Source organism: Solanum stenotomum, chromosome 1, assembly GCF_019186545.1.
Source record: "Solanum stenotomum isolate F172 chromosome 1, ASM1918654v1, whole genome shotgun sequence".
Classification (NCBI taxonomy): domain Eukaryota; kingdom Viridiplantae; phylum Streptophyta; class Magnoliopsida; order Solanales; family Solanaceae; genus Solanum; species Solanum stenotomum.
The window spans coordinates 83,076,047-83,090,291 of record NC_064282.1 but is presented as its reverse complement, the minus strand read 5'-3'; the positions used below and the strand labels follow the sequence as shown (position 1 = coordinate 83,090,291).

The window sequence follows — 14,245 nt, the reverse complement described above, 5'->3', positions numbered from 1 at the left end:
TTGATCCAGCTGAGCACTCCAGAGTCAGTGGTGAGCCTCCTTGCATTCCGGAGGACTCAATTATTTTGTGTTCTTAGTTTTTGTTTTATTAGGATGTTGCGGGGTCTGTCCCAACATTCATCTCAGTATTTTAGAGGCTTCACAGACAGACAGTCAGTCAGTTAGTTTTGAGTCTCTCATCTATATGTATATGTAAATATTCTATTTTGAGATTCGAGTTGCCTTTATGGCCATATTTTATAAGTTAAGTTGTTTTGTAATATTGCATCGCTTTGAGTTATTCTGTTGAGGTTTCCGCTAGTTAAGAAAGCCAGGCCAAGGGTTCGCTTGGGGCCAGAAATGGTCTCCGGGTGCCGGTCCCGCCCAGGGGGTAGGCTCGGGGCGTGACAAATAACTAGTGCATATTTGCCCCTCCCACTAACGGAAGACTCTTTTTGTACACGTGGCACAATCCTACGCCTCAACCCGGGTTGACCAAATCTTTAACCCAAATTCCAAATACCCATTTAACCCGCCCAATTACCCATTTAACAAACTATCTACAAACCTAAAGAAAAAGCCCCATTTACTTTAACTTTTTTTCTTCCTCGTAAGGTCGCCGCCGTCGTTGCCGTCTCCCACCCCCTCACCCCCTTCTCCTCCTCCTTCTTCTTTTATCTTTTCATATACTCTTTCAATCATCTACTTGAACAATTAAACAAAAGAGATCTAGAATTCAAAGCACCTATTTCTACAAAGAAAAAAATGCCTTGCCAAAATCTTGAAGAAGAGACTTAAAATCACTTTGCCTTGGATAAAGTTTCTGCAAATTAAATTTATTAACATCATCTATCAGAAAAAAATAATAATTAGAGTAATCGAAAATGAAACAAAACATAACCAGATCAAAACATTAATTGCAATTTATTTGCATGCTCTGCTACTTGTATGTCCTTTTTGGTAAAGAAAGAGTTAGGGCACGAATACGTCTGATGCAATTCCAGGAAGGATAACTTCCAGCAGAGACTGAAATTATATAGAATTTGGATCCTATTTGTAGTTGATCTGTCAATTCTTTGAGAAAGTGAGTTCCATTTGTAGTTTTCATTCAAATCTGAACATTGTTCAACCCCACAATCCCAAAAACACTGATACAGATTCAGAATTCAACACATTGAGGGTTCTTAAACATGAACATGCAGCTTCAACCTGAAAAATTTCCAATCAAATTATGCAATGCACCTCGAAATTATTTTCAATTTTTGCAAAGAAAAAAACTAAACCCATGAAAGGAAAATGAGATTATGAGCTAATACAACTTATGTTTCTTCTCCAAATGGAAACAAAGTTCTAGAAAGTTTCTACAATCTTCTTCTTCGTAATTAAAATAAAAAAATAAATTCAAATCTTCAACCCCATAATCCCAAAAACTCGATTCAGATTCAGATTTCAACACATGTTCGAAATTTCTACGTGGGGTTCTCGAACATGAACAAATTTTGATGTGGGTAATAGGTGTATTGGGCGAGTTAAATGGGTAATGGGGCGGGTTAAACATGTATTTCAAATTTGGGTTAAATATTTGGTCAATCCGGGTTGAGGTGTAGGATTGTGCCACATGTACAAAATGAGTTTTCCGTTAGTGGGAGGGGCAAATGTGCACTAGTTATTGGACGGCGAGGGCACTAATGAACGAAAAGTATGACGAAGGGTATTGACATACCATTTCGAAAGTTCGGGGCTATATTTATCCCTTTTCCCTTTTTTTTTTTATATAAAAGACCAAAAATCAAATCTACATTGATCAACAATAACAAACAAAATAATATATATTGATCAAATTGTATATACATTATTTTTTATGTATCAATGAAATTGATGAATACATATACAAAGACAGTTGCGAATAATTGAAGAAGATTTATGTATCATTGAAATCGGCAAATCGAAGTTTCATTGAAATCTAAACCACTTGTATCCCTGTGGATGAAAAAGAAATGGGTAATTTTGATCAATTTTAGAGTTTGTATTTAAGAATTCACATGTAAGGTTAGAATCTTCAGGCATGTATTTCGAAATGCATCTCAGATATTATAATAACAATAACATGTCTAGTGTAGCCCTACACAATAAGATTTGATGGCAAGCTATAACTGTAACCATGAATTCTAATTAATAAAAGTGTAGCTAAGCAGACCTAGTTTTGACCTAATGTTAGTTATTTGTGAAATTTTCTCTTAAATTTACTTTTTTGGATTGAGAGTACATAATATTCTTTATCTTATGTTTTATTATTCTAAAATTCTGTAACCAAGATCATTTATTTTTTTATATTTTATTCTCTAGGTGTATGTTAACCCTAATATAATTAAGTTGCATTGGAGGTTTGGAGACAAACCTTAGCGTTTAAAGGTTTCATGTTGAGCAAGATCAATACAAAATATTTGGAGCACAAGTTAAGTGATGTGGTGCATGAGGCAGGCGTGGAAATAAGGCTTGATACACAAGTCAATCAAAAGAGAGATAGTTTCAAGTATCTTGGATCTATTATCTACAGAAATGAAGAGATTGACAAGGATGTCACCCACCGTACTAGTGCAAGGTGGATGAAATGGAGGCTCACATCAAGAGATAATTTGTTTGATAAGAATGTGTCATCAAAATTTAAGGGTCAATTATACAAAGTGGTGGTTAAATCAGTTTCATTACATGGGGCGAGTGTTGGCCGACCAAAAAATTTCATATGAGGAGATGAGGATGCTACAATGGATGTGTAGATATACTATAAGAAATATAATTAAAACCGAGGATAAGGTGGGAGTAACTTCGATAGAAGACAAGATGTGGGAAGCAAAAGTTGATATGGTTCATCCATGTCATAAAGAGAGATATGGATGCTTCAGTGCAAAGGTGTGAGAGATTAGCTATGGGTGGATTCATGAGAGGTAGAGGTAGACCAAAAAGTGTAGGGGAGAGGTAATTATACATGATATGACACCATTGCAGCTCACCAAGGACATGACTTTAGATAGAAAGATGTAGAGAATGCAGATTAGAGTAGAAGGATAGTAGGTAGGAAGGTGTCCATACTAGTAGGTAGGAGTGTATTGACTTGTAGTTCCTTCTAGTAGTCATGATAGTATTACTCCTATTTCTTGTTCTTCGATTCTGTTATTATATGTTGTTTTATGTAGTTTGATTATAGTATTATTTTGTTGAAGTATTATTCTTCTACTATATGTTGTTTTCGTAATCTGCATTATTTTAGACTATTTTAATCTTGAGTTGAAGGTTTATAGAAAACAATCATTCTACTTCTGAGATAGAGGTCAAATCTGTGTACACTCTACCTTTCTCAAACCTCACTTTGTAAGCCTACCGAGTGTGCTATTGTTTATTTTGTAGGTAAATGTAATATTTTAATTATATATTAGAATGGCAATATGTCAACTAAAAATATGAATTCGATTATTAAAAACTCACAAGTGTTATAAATCCATTGTATTGTGTGGATTATCCATTAGATCTATCCAAGAATTAATTCAATTCATGTATGGGTGCTTCCAAGGTGATAAGAACATTAATGGATAAGCATGTATCTACTAATTTGGTGATCTTTGGGATTGATATCTCAACACTATAAATAGAGATATCACTCACCATTTGAAAGACACACTTGAATAAGAAGAAAAGTCTTCTCTTACATCTACTTCTCTTGTCTTCTTCTCTTTATACTTATATTGCTTTAAGCCTAATTTTATAACACATTATCAGCACGAATTGTCTCTAGTTTCAATTTTGTTCACCATGTCATCCAAGTTGAGTTTTATACGCGATTTGATGGTGATGATCAAAAGGACGAGTAAATAGTTGTTGGTCAAGTTTATCCAACAAAACAAAGAAAAAGGAAATCAACAAATATGATGTTAATCCAAATCTGGACATGTGCTATATGTGTTGCTTTATTAAGATAATGTAGTATAAAGGTATATTTTATTTACATATTAAGTTTTACTTTATTCAATAAGTTAATTTAATCTTGCAGATGAATCACCGATAAGGAAATATCACTATGCAAGATTAGATACACCTATACTCATGTGGCAAATGGTGGAGGGGACAAACTTGTGAAATTCAAGAATAATTTTCTTTCATGTCTTGTTGAAATTTAATTCACTTATTTATTTGTAACAATAAAATGATAATAATTTTAAAGGCTCATGTCATTGATTGAAGGGTAATACGATGGATTCAAGTCACATCGCACTAAAAGGGTAAGACATTAGGTTAAAGTCCGGATGCACATAATGAAAAATGTTTGAGGATAAGACGGTAGATTAAAGTTCTATCGCACCAAGAGGGTAAGACATCAATTTGAGTTTTGATACACCATGATGATAATGTATTGGGTTCGAGTCACATAGAATTATGGCTTAACACGCCTTATATGGATCATAAGACATTGAGTTTGAGTCTCAATGCACCATAGTGATGATAAAATGATGACTAAGGAAAAATAATGTATTTTGATGAAAAGCCTTGAAATTCATCCCATTGAATTTGCTCCATTCCTTGAAAAGAATGTGGTAGCAGTGTATGATAACTTTGAAATCCGCCAGTTGATTTGCTCCATTCTATCGTATGAATGTGGTAGCAATGAATAATAAGTCTGAAAGACGACAAATGATTGGATGTATGAATAAGGGTGTGGAGGGACAGAATTATAATAGTCATCATTGTGGTAATTATAAAAGGAAGAATAATATGAGTTCTTGAAATAGTCCTTCAAACTGTGAAAATAATTTTATCATCAAAACGGTATGAAAGGTCATTGGACACGCTGTTGTCATGCGACCTTATTTGATAAGTTTTATAAATCCTCCATCAAAATAAAAGAATATAAAGTGGTGGTGCACTTTATCTTTCAAAATGATGTTGAAGTGGATCATGTAAATATGCCAAATACAAAGGTATGACATGTATAAATGGTTATGGTCAACTCATGAAGAGATTGTGACTTGTAATAAGCATCATGAATGTTTGCCCATTCTTTAAAGTGAATGTGTCAAAATATGAATAAGAACATATTCACATATGGTTGAAAATATGTCACAACTCACCTCTACGGGAGGTTTGAGAGAAATAAATAAGTTTTATTTGGCAAGATTGGCCAATGGTCGTGTATTTTTATACGTCATAAATATTACGGTATGTTTATTGTGAACTATCGAAAGGGCAAAAGAAAAAAATAATTCTTGCCTATAAATGTTGCGGTCATGACCAACATAATATTATTGTGTGGCAATACAAATTTGTCATTGGTTGTGTACCTATGGTACAACAAAAGTAAAGCAAGAAACATGTCTTGCTCGTAATAATTTTGACCATGACAATAATAATATAATTTTCTCCTTGAAGGAGATGCTCACCATATGAATGGTGTCATGAAATATGTGATAGTACACAAAATTAATTGCACTCTCTAATGAGTTGTGTTATTACTAGAGGAATAATATTGGGGTTGTAGTAAGTCTCAAAAGAAACTTTTTAAGTTTCAGATGCAATGAAAAGAAATATTGAGACTGTAAATAATGAAAGGATTTAATATCTTCGGATTACTACAATCGAAGCGGGTTATAAATATATATGTAAAAGATTACCCATTTTTTCCTCTTGTTTATTGCACACAAACATGGATATGCTGATGAAATCACATGCAAAAGTAAATTGTAAGTGTACTGAAATAAAGATCAGTTGGCATGATCGGTTGGCCATTTCGATTAAAATAAGATGCAAAAATAATTGAGAATTCACATAGTTATATACTGAAGAAATTAAATATTCTTCAAGAATTCTCGTGTTGCTTGTTCTCTGATAATTTGATCATTGTATCATTGTACTAGCTAAGGTTGAGATTGTACTCTCTGAGATTTTTGGAACATATAAAAGGTGAATATGGGCCCATTCACCTGTCATGTGGATCATTTGCAACTATATGATAGATGCATCTATGCGATGGTCACATGTGTTTTATTGTCAACTTGCAAATTGGTGTTTGTAAGGTTGTTTGCTCGATTGTTAAATTAAGAGCATAGATCCAAACTATGAAATTATATTGATACTGGTGGTTGGTTTACCAGAAATTATGTGCCTCCAATTATAGCTAAACCATTAATTATGAGAACAAATCTCCCAAAAAGAAATTTGGTATAATATGAATTTATTTAACATGTAGCAACACTTGTACGCATCAAGCCAACAAAGGTCCCCTATCAAAATTGGTTCAGGGTCAGGAACCAAATGATTTTCATCTAAAACGTTGAACGTGCGGTTATAATTTAATTGTTCCACCACGCACAAAGATGAATTCACAAATGATATTGGGATGAATGTTAGATTTTCTAACATCAGGGGGAGAGATGATTGATAGCTGAAAATTATATATGAGGTTAATTATGAATTATCTAGATCCTCGTTAAAAGAAAATGTGAACTTGAAGTTCAAGTGATAATTCATTTGCATAATGTTACAAATTTATTGCCAGATGAATTTACTGACCCTATGTTATAATTCAGCTGTAAATGCTTCAATGAGAAGTCCTTGAAGGACAGAGTCTATAATACGCCTGAAGTGTAATAAACCAATCGGTTTCAAATATAAAATTCCTTGAAAAAGGAGACGAGCAAATGATCAATTTGGTCATTATAATAAGGCAAGTGCTATAAAAGAGCACTATGACATAACACTTTATAAAACCTTGGAAAAGGTTTAGGTACCTGAAAAATGATGAAAATTGAAGAGATCTTTATAAGTTATGTCATATTGGAATCGATATCAAATAACTGTCGATGGTATCTTTGATATGAAATACTGCTTCATGATATAGATCGTGACGAGGATCTTAAATTCAAATATGTCATATAATGTAGACATATAAATAATTAGCCAAGTAAAATGCATAATTCAAGTACATTTTGTTTCACTTAGAAAAGTGAGATTTTGGATTGATAGTCCATAAATCAAGGTATTGTAACGACCTGTTCCCGTCGTTATAGAAAAGCCAACGGGGAAAAATTTTGAGCCGAAAAACTTTTTCGTAATATCTTGAGATTTCCCAACCTAGTCCAAATTTGGATGAAATCGGAGTCATTAAAGTCTAGGGAAATCAGGTAACAATTGGGTGATCTAATTTTAAATTTGATCACATGAGTGGATAGCTAAGACGTTAAGGAACCTGTACGACTTTACGAAATTGAATTCGGGCGAGTAGAACTCCCGAAATTGATCTAAGCGTGAACAGATATTATCTGAGTGTCATGGGATAAATGTGTGTTGTGAAATGAGAGTTGGAATTCTTAAATCAACTCACTGGTCTCGTGCAAGACGCTAAGGCAGGATTATTTCCGCCAGGGCGGGGCCATTGTAGTGGGGTGAGTATCATTGTGGCAGGACAGTCGTGACTTAAAGTTGGAAATAAACCCCAAATCATTTTATTCTGCATATTTTTGAACTTGAGAGATAAGGAACAAACCCAGAGATTTTCTTGACAGTTTTCCACTATTTTTGAGGCTAAATGTAATATTTTAACTCCCCAAATCCATTTTTCTATCTGTAGAACGTAATTTAATGGGTAATTATCGATGGGGAAGGATTTTGATCTGGAAATTATGGTGAAGAAAGCCCTAATATGGATATGGGGATCATGGGTATGATCTAGGGTTGATAGAATTGTTAGTAATTCGGGTAATTAGTTATTATTTATTGATTCTTGAGTTATATTCATCGTTTGTAGACCAAGAACAAGTGGAACGAATCCGGAAAAGAAAGAATCAAGTTTCTTAGGGGATTCAATCTTATTTCGAGGTAGGTGATGGTTGTGATTCTATGGTTGTGTGATGTATGTTCGTTCTTGCTTCATTATGATACATGCATGTATGCGAATGTTGCATTATTGATCACATTAATTGTAAATGAGGATAGATGAATGATGAATGTCATGAATTATGACTTGATTGTATGATTATGAGAATGTACTTTGTGATTGTGATTGTGGCTTGTTGAATGGATCAGGTGTTGCGTTCTGACACACTAACTTGGATCGATTGCCACGTTTCAACATAATTATGGGATCGATTGCCACGTTCCGGCATAATCATTGGATCGGGTACCATGTTCCAATATGCTAACTAACAATTTAGGTTTGGGTTCCATGAGAGGACCATTGACTTGACATAACTGTATAATTAAGACTTATGAAATGCTCTGTTATTCTTTAATGTTGTTCGGTATATGCATGTTGTTATATTGTTGTATGGCTTATGTATGTTGCACTTAGTGGGATAGTTGTGTGATCCTATCAGTACACTGTCGTTGTGTACTGATACTGCACTTGCTCTTTCTTTGTTGAGTACATGACATCTTCTGACGGCTATTCACAAACCTTGCTTAGAAGATCAGTGATCGTTCGAATTCAAGGGTGAGCCAGTTCCTTCGGGCTGCTATGAGTTCTCTTTCCGTCTATGTCCATATTTCAGACTTACACTAGTACTTTAGTTAGTCTTACGTTTAGTTTGGGGTTGTACCCCTTCTTGTTTAGACTTGTTGAACTATAGATGTTTTGGTACATTGACTTTCAGGTTCTAGGCATTACTTCCGCAATGTTAGATTGTTTTTATTAGACTTTTGTTGGAGTTTATGGAAACTCCCTATTTTTTTCCTTAGCATTTAAACTTGCTTCCGTAACTTTAAATGCCTTAGTTTGTTGGGTTCTTTGGTTAGTTAGTTAGTATTAATGGTTCTCCCACCGGAGGGTTAGTGTGGGTGCCAATCACGACGGTTTGGGTCGTTACAAAGTTGGTATCAGAGCCTAGGTGAGTTGTTCTCGATGTACCAAAATGAGTCTAGTAAAGTCTTGTGGAACGGTACGGAGACGTCTGTACTTTTCTTCGAGAGGCTATAGGACTTTAGGAAATATCTCTATTTTCTGTTGTCTCATTTCGTGCTATGACTTGATTCCAATTGGTATCTGGCGATTCGAATTGGTATCTAACCTCTTTCACTCTTTTATCCGCAGATGGTTAATAATAAGTTCAACGGTGTCAGGCTCGTGGCTCCCGTCAATGCTCCAGCTGAGGAATCTGCAGCGAGAGGTCGTAGTCGAGGCAGGGGTAAAGGCCAAGGAAGGGTGACACCTACTAGGGATGGAGCACCGGTTGGAGATGCTCCCAGAAATGAGGCCCCTCCTGCGCAACATGAAGAGGTAGAGGAGAGCATAAAAGTTGAGAATGAGAAGAATGTTGGACAAGAGGAAGAGGTGAAGACTACATGCATTCATCCTTTGGACCAGTGTTAGCTCAATAGATTATGTTATTCTTGAAAGGATTGGTTGGTCCTGGAGTGCTTCCCTCTGTTCAAGCAACTCAAGCTCCCGCCAATCCTCCTATTGCTATCACTATCCCTAAGGTGGGTGGAACTGGAGGTAATGACGCTTTCTTTAGTCCTTTGTTGGGTCCAGTTATGACTGGTAATGAGCATGAGATGTTGACTAAGTTCCTGAAGTTGAAACCATCTGTTTTCCATGGTTCTGAGAGTGAGGATGCATATGAGTTCATCCTAGATTGCTATGAGAGGCTTCATAAGTTGGAAATTGTCCATCAATATGGGGTTGAGTTCGTGACTTTTTAGCTTCAAGGTGAGGCTAAGTAGTGGTGAAGAGCTTATGTAGAATGCAGATATTCAGTTTTACCTCCACTTACTTGGACCCAGTTCCATGCTTTGTTCTTAGAGAAGTATGTGCCTCGAACTTTGAGGAATCGAAAGAAGGATGAGTTCATGGCTTTGGAACAAGGTGGTATGTCTGTAGCTGCTTCTGAGGCTAAGTTTCATACCTTGTCTAGATATGCTACTCAATTGGTGACTACTGAGAAGAGAGGATCCGTTTATTTATTAAGGGACTAAATTCTGAGTTGTTGGTATTATCTGTTTGTATGACCTCTGCAGGGAAAAGCTTTAATGAGGTAACAGACTTTGTGAAGAAAGTGGAGGGGGTGAGGCGAGATGGTCAGGCTAAGGCATTGGCTAAAAGGGCCAAGACCTAGGGTAACTTTCAAGGTTCTTACTCCAAGGGGTCAGGAAGGCCAACACTTGCAGTCAAGCTAATTCAGTCCGCTATGCTCGCCTCTACATGTAATTACTCGGGAACTCCAGCTCATAATTTGATTCAGGATATCCAGGAGCCGCACTTTCGACTGGCAGCATGCTATCTTTTGAACGTACTTGTTACAACTATGGAGAACCTGGGCATATGAGGAGAGATTGTGCCCTCCGCACATTTTGGATTTCACGCAACAGCAGTCTAGGGTAGTGGTACACACGGGAAATGGTAATAATGGTCGAAGGCATCCACAAGGTGGGCGATGAGGAAATCAGTGAGACCGCGGAGGTAGGGCAAACGGTAATGCAGGCAGAGGTACAGTGCAGCCAGGCAGGGAAGTCACCCGTCAAGATTATAGGGCTCAGTGTTGTGCCTTTTTGGGCAAGAGCAAGGTAGAGGTGTCTGACGCAATGATCACATGTATTATTCTTGTCTGTGACCGGATGACTAATGTATTATTTGATCCAGGTTCTACTTTTTCTTATGTGTCCATGCTATTTGCCTTAGAGTTTGATATGATTTGTGATATACTTGATGCCCCCATCCATATTTCTACCCCAGTTGGAAAGTTTGTTATAGTCACCCATGTCTATCGTGCTTGTCCTATTTTGTTTATGGGTTTTCAGACTTGGGCTGATTTGGTGATTTTGGATATGACTGACTTTGATATAATCTTAGGCATGACTTGGTTGTCCCCCTATTATGTTGTGCTTAATTGTAATGCTAAGTCTGTAACTCTAGAAATTGCGGGAAAGGAAAAGTTAGAGTGGGAAGGGGTGTACAAGCCTAAGCAAGCTAAGATCATATTTTTCATTCCGGCTAGGAAACTGGTAGGACAAGGTTATTTGGCTTATTTGGCTCATATTCAGGATATTGAGGTTGAGTCTCCATCTATTGAGTCTATTCCTGTGGTGTCAGAATTTAGAAAAGTGTTTCCTAATGATTTGCCTGATATGCCTCCAGATAGAGATATAGATTTCTGCATTGATTTAGATTCTAGTACTTGTCCCATTTCCATCCCTCCATATCACATGGCTTTGTCAGAATTAAGAGAGCTTAAGGCTCAAATTCAAGAACTTCTTGATAAAGGATTCATTCGCCCTAGTGCTTCCCCGTGGGGTGCCCCAGTTTTGTTTATTAAAAAAAAAAGATAATATGAGGATGTGTATAGATTATCAGCAGCTGAATAGGGTCACCATTCGAGACAAGTACCCATTGCCTAGAATAGATGATCTTTTTGACCAATTGCAAGGTGCATCCATTCTCTCTAAGATTGATCTAAGGTCTGGCTACCATCAGTAAAAAATTAGGCCCGAGGATGTGCCCAAGACGGCGTTTAGAACCCGCTATGGGAACTATGAGTTCCTAGTTATGTCATTTGGGTTGACTAATGTGCCTGCAGCTTTTATGAGTTTGATGAATGATGTGTTCAAACCCTTTCTTGATTCGTTTGTTATAGTCTTCATTGATGGCATTTTGGTATATTTGAAAAGTGAGGAAGAGCATGCCGACCATTTTCGTATTGTTCTGGGTGTTCTTGGGAAACAAAACTTATATGCGAAATTCTTTAAGTGTGAATTTTGGTTGACTTCGGTTGCATTTTTGGGGCATGTAGTTTCAAAAAAGGGGGTAATGGTAGATCCCCAAAAGATTGAGGCGGTTAAGAATTGGGTTCGTCCTAGCTCTGTGACGGAAGTTAGGAGTTTTGTGGGGCCCGCTAGCTACTATCATCGATTTGTGAAGAAATTTGCTTCTATTGCCATTCACATGACAAATTTGACTAAAAATGAGATATCATTTTAATGGACTGAAAAATGTGACGAGAGCTTCCAAAAGCTCAAGAATCTTTTGACCACCGCACCTATTCTAGCATTACTGGTTGAGGGTAAAGATTTTATTGTTTATTGTGATGTTTCACATTCGGGTTTGGGTGCTGTGTTGATGCAGGATAAAAATGTTATAGCTTATGCATCGCGTCAATTGAAGGTGCATGAGAGAAATTATCCAACACATGATTTGGAGTTGGCTTATGGTGTTAAGTGTGAAGTGTTTACTGATCATCATAGTTTGCAGCATTTGTTCACTCAAAAGGATTTGAGTTTGAGATAGAGAAGGTGGATGGACTTACTCAAGAATTATGATGTGACCATTCAATGCCATCCGAGCAAGGCTAATGTGGTGGCAGACGCTTTGAGTCGAAAAGCGGTGAGTATGGATAGTTTAGCTTGCTTAAGTTTATCCAAGCGACCCTTGGCTAAGAAAATCCATACCTTAGAGTCTAAATTCATGCAGTTGGGCATCTCAGAAAGAGGTGGGGTGTTAGCTAGCATTGAAGTGAGGGCCACATTCATTGAAGAGATCAAGGCCAAACAATTTAAGGATGAAAATTTGAATGAACTTAAGAAGAAGACTGCGATTGGTAAGGCACAAGAGACCACTCTTGATGCAGAAGGGTGCTCAGTTTTAAAGGGAGGATTTGTGTTCCTCGAGTTCATGACTTGATTCAGAAATTGTTGACAGAATCCCATGGTTTACGATATTCCATTCATCTGGGTGTGACCAAGATGTACCGAGATTTGAAGTGAATTTATTGGTGGCCGGGCATGAAGAATGATACAACAAAGTTTGTGGATAAGTGTCAAAATTGCCTACAAGTGAAGTATGAGCACCAAAGGCCTGCAGGTTTGCTTCAAAGAATGCCTATTCCGAAATGGAATTGGGAGATGATAGCCATGAATTTTGTGGTTGGTCTTCCTAAGACTTTGGGGAAGTTTGATTCTATCTGGGTAGTGGTTGACAGATTGACTGAGTCAGCCCATTTTATTCTGGTAAGATAGATTACAATGCTGAACAATTGGCTAAGGTATATGTAAAAGAGATAGTGAGGTTGCATGGGGTTCCCCTTTCTATCATCTCAGACCATGGTACCCAATTCACATCCAAGTTTTGGAGGAAGTTACATGATGAATTGGGCATACAACTCACTTTTAGTACAACCTTCCATCCACAGATGGACGGACAGTCAGAGAGGACTATTCAAGTGTTAGAAGACATGTTGAGGGTATGTGTGATTGATTTTGGAGGGCATTGGGATAAGTTCTTACCTTTGTGTGAGTTCTCTTATAATAATAGTTATCACTCCAACATAAATATGACACCGTTTGAGGCAATTTATAGAGGGGATGTAGATCACCCATAGGATGGTTTGAGGCTGGAGATTTAAAACCTTTGGGGGTTGATTTAGTAAATGATGATCAAGATAAGATGATGAGTATTCAAGCTAAGTTTTTAGCAACCCAGAATAGACATAAGAAGTATGCAGATCGTAAGGTAAAAAACATGACATTTCAGACTGGTGAGAATGTTCTTCTTAAGGTATCACCCATGAAATGGGTGATGAGATTTGGCAAGAAGGGCAGGTTAAGTCCGCGATACATTGGTCCCTTTGAGGTTCTTAAAGGTGTAGGGCCAGTGGCTTATAGATTGGCTTTACCTCCTAACCTATCGGGAGTTCATCCAGTATTTCATGTGTCCATGTTGAAGAGATATCATGGTGAAGGGGATTACATCATAAAGTGGGACTTAATTGTGTTAGACAAAGACCTCCAATACGAGGAGGAACCAGTTGCAATTCTTGATCGTGATGTGAGTAAGCTGAGGACCAAGGAGATTAAGTCCGTAAAAGTTCAATGGAAGCATCGCCCAATTAAGGAAGCTACTTGGGAAACCGAGAAGGGCATGCGAGACAAGTATCCCTAGTTGTTCGTCGATTCAGGTACTACTCCATTCTTTCCTTAGCCTGTTTTTCCTAAGTTTGTCACTCGAGGACGAGTGATGGGTAAATTGGTATCTATTGTAACGATCTGTTCCCATCGTTATAGAAAAGCCAACGAGGAGATTTTTTGGGTTGGAAAACATTTTCGTAGTATCTTGGGATTTCCCAACCTAGTCCAGGTTTGGATGAAATCAGAGTCATTAAAGTCTAGGGAAATCTGGTAACAATTGGGTGATCCAATTTTGAATTTGATCACATGAGTGGATAGCTAAGACGTTAAGGAACCCGTACGACTTTACAGAATTAAATTCGGGTGAGTAGAACTCCCAAAATTGATC

General features: G+C 37.1%; 1 pseudogene; it reads left to right on the top strand.

Moving 5' to 3' along the window:
* The first annotated feature begins 7,605 nt into the window (after positions 1-7,605).
* On the top strand, positions 7,606-13,930 carry LOC125857668 (uncharacterized; annotated as a pseudogene).
* Positions 13,931-14,245: the final 315 nt, after the last annotated feature.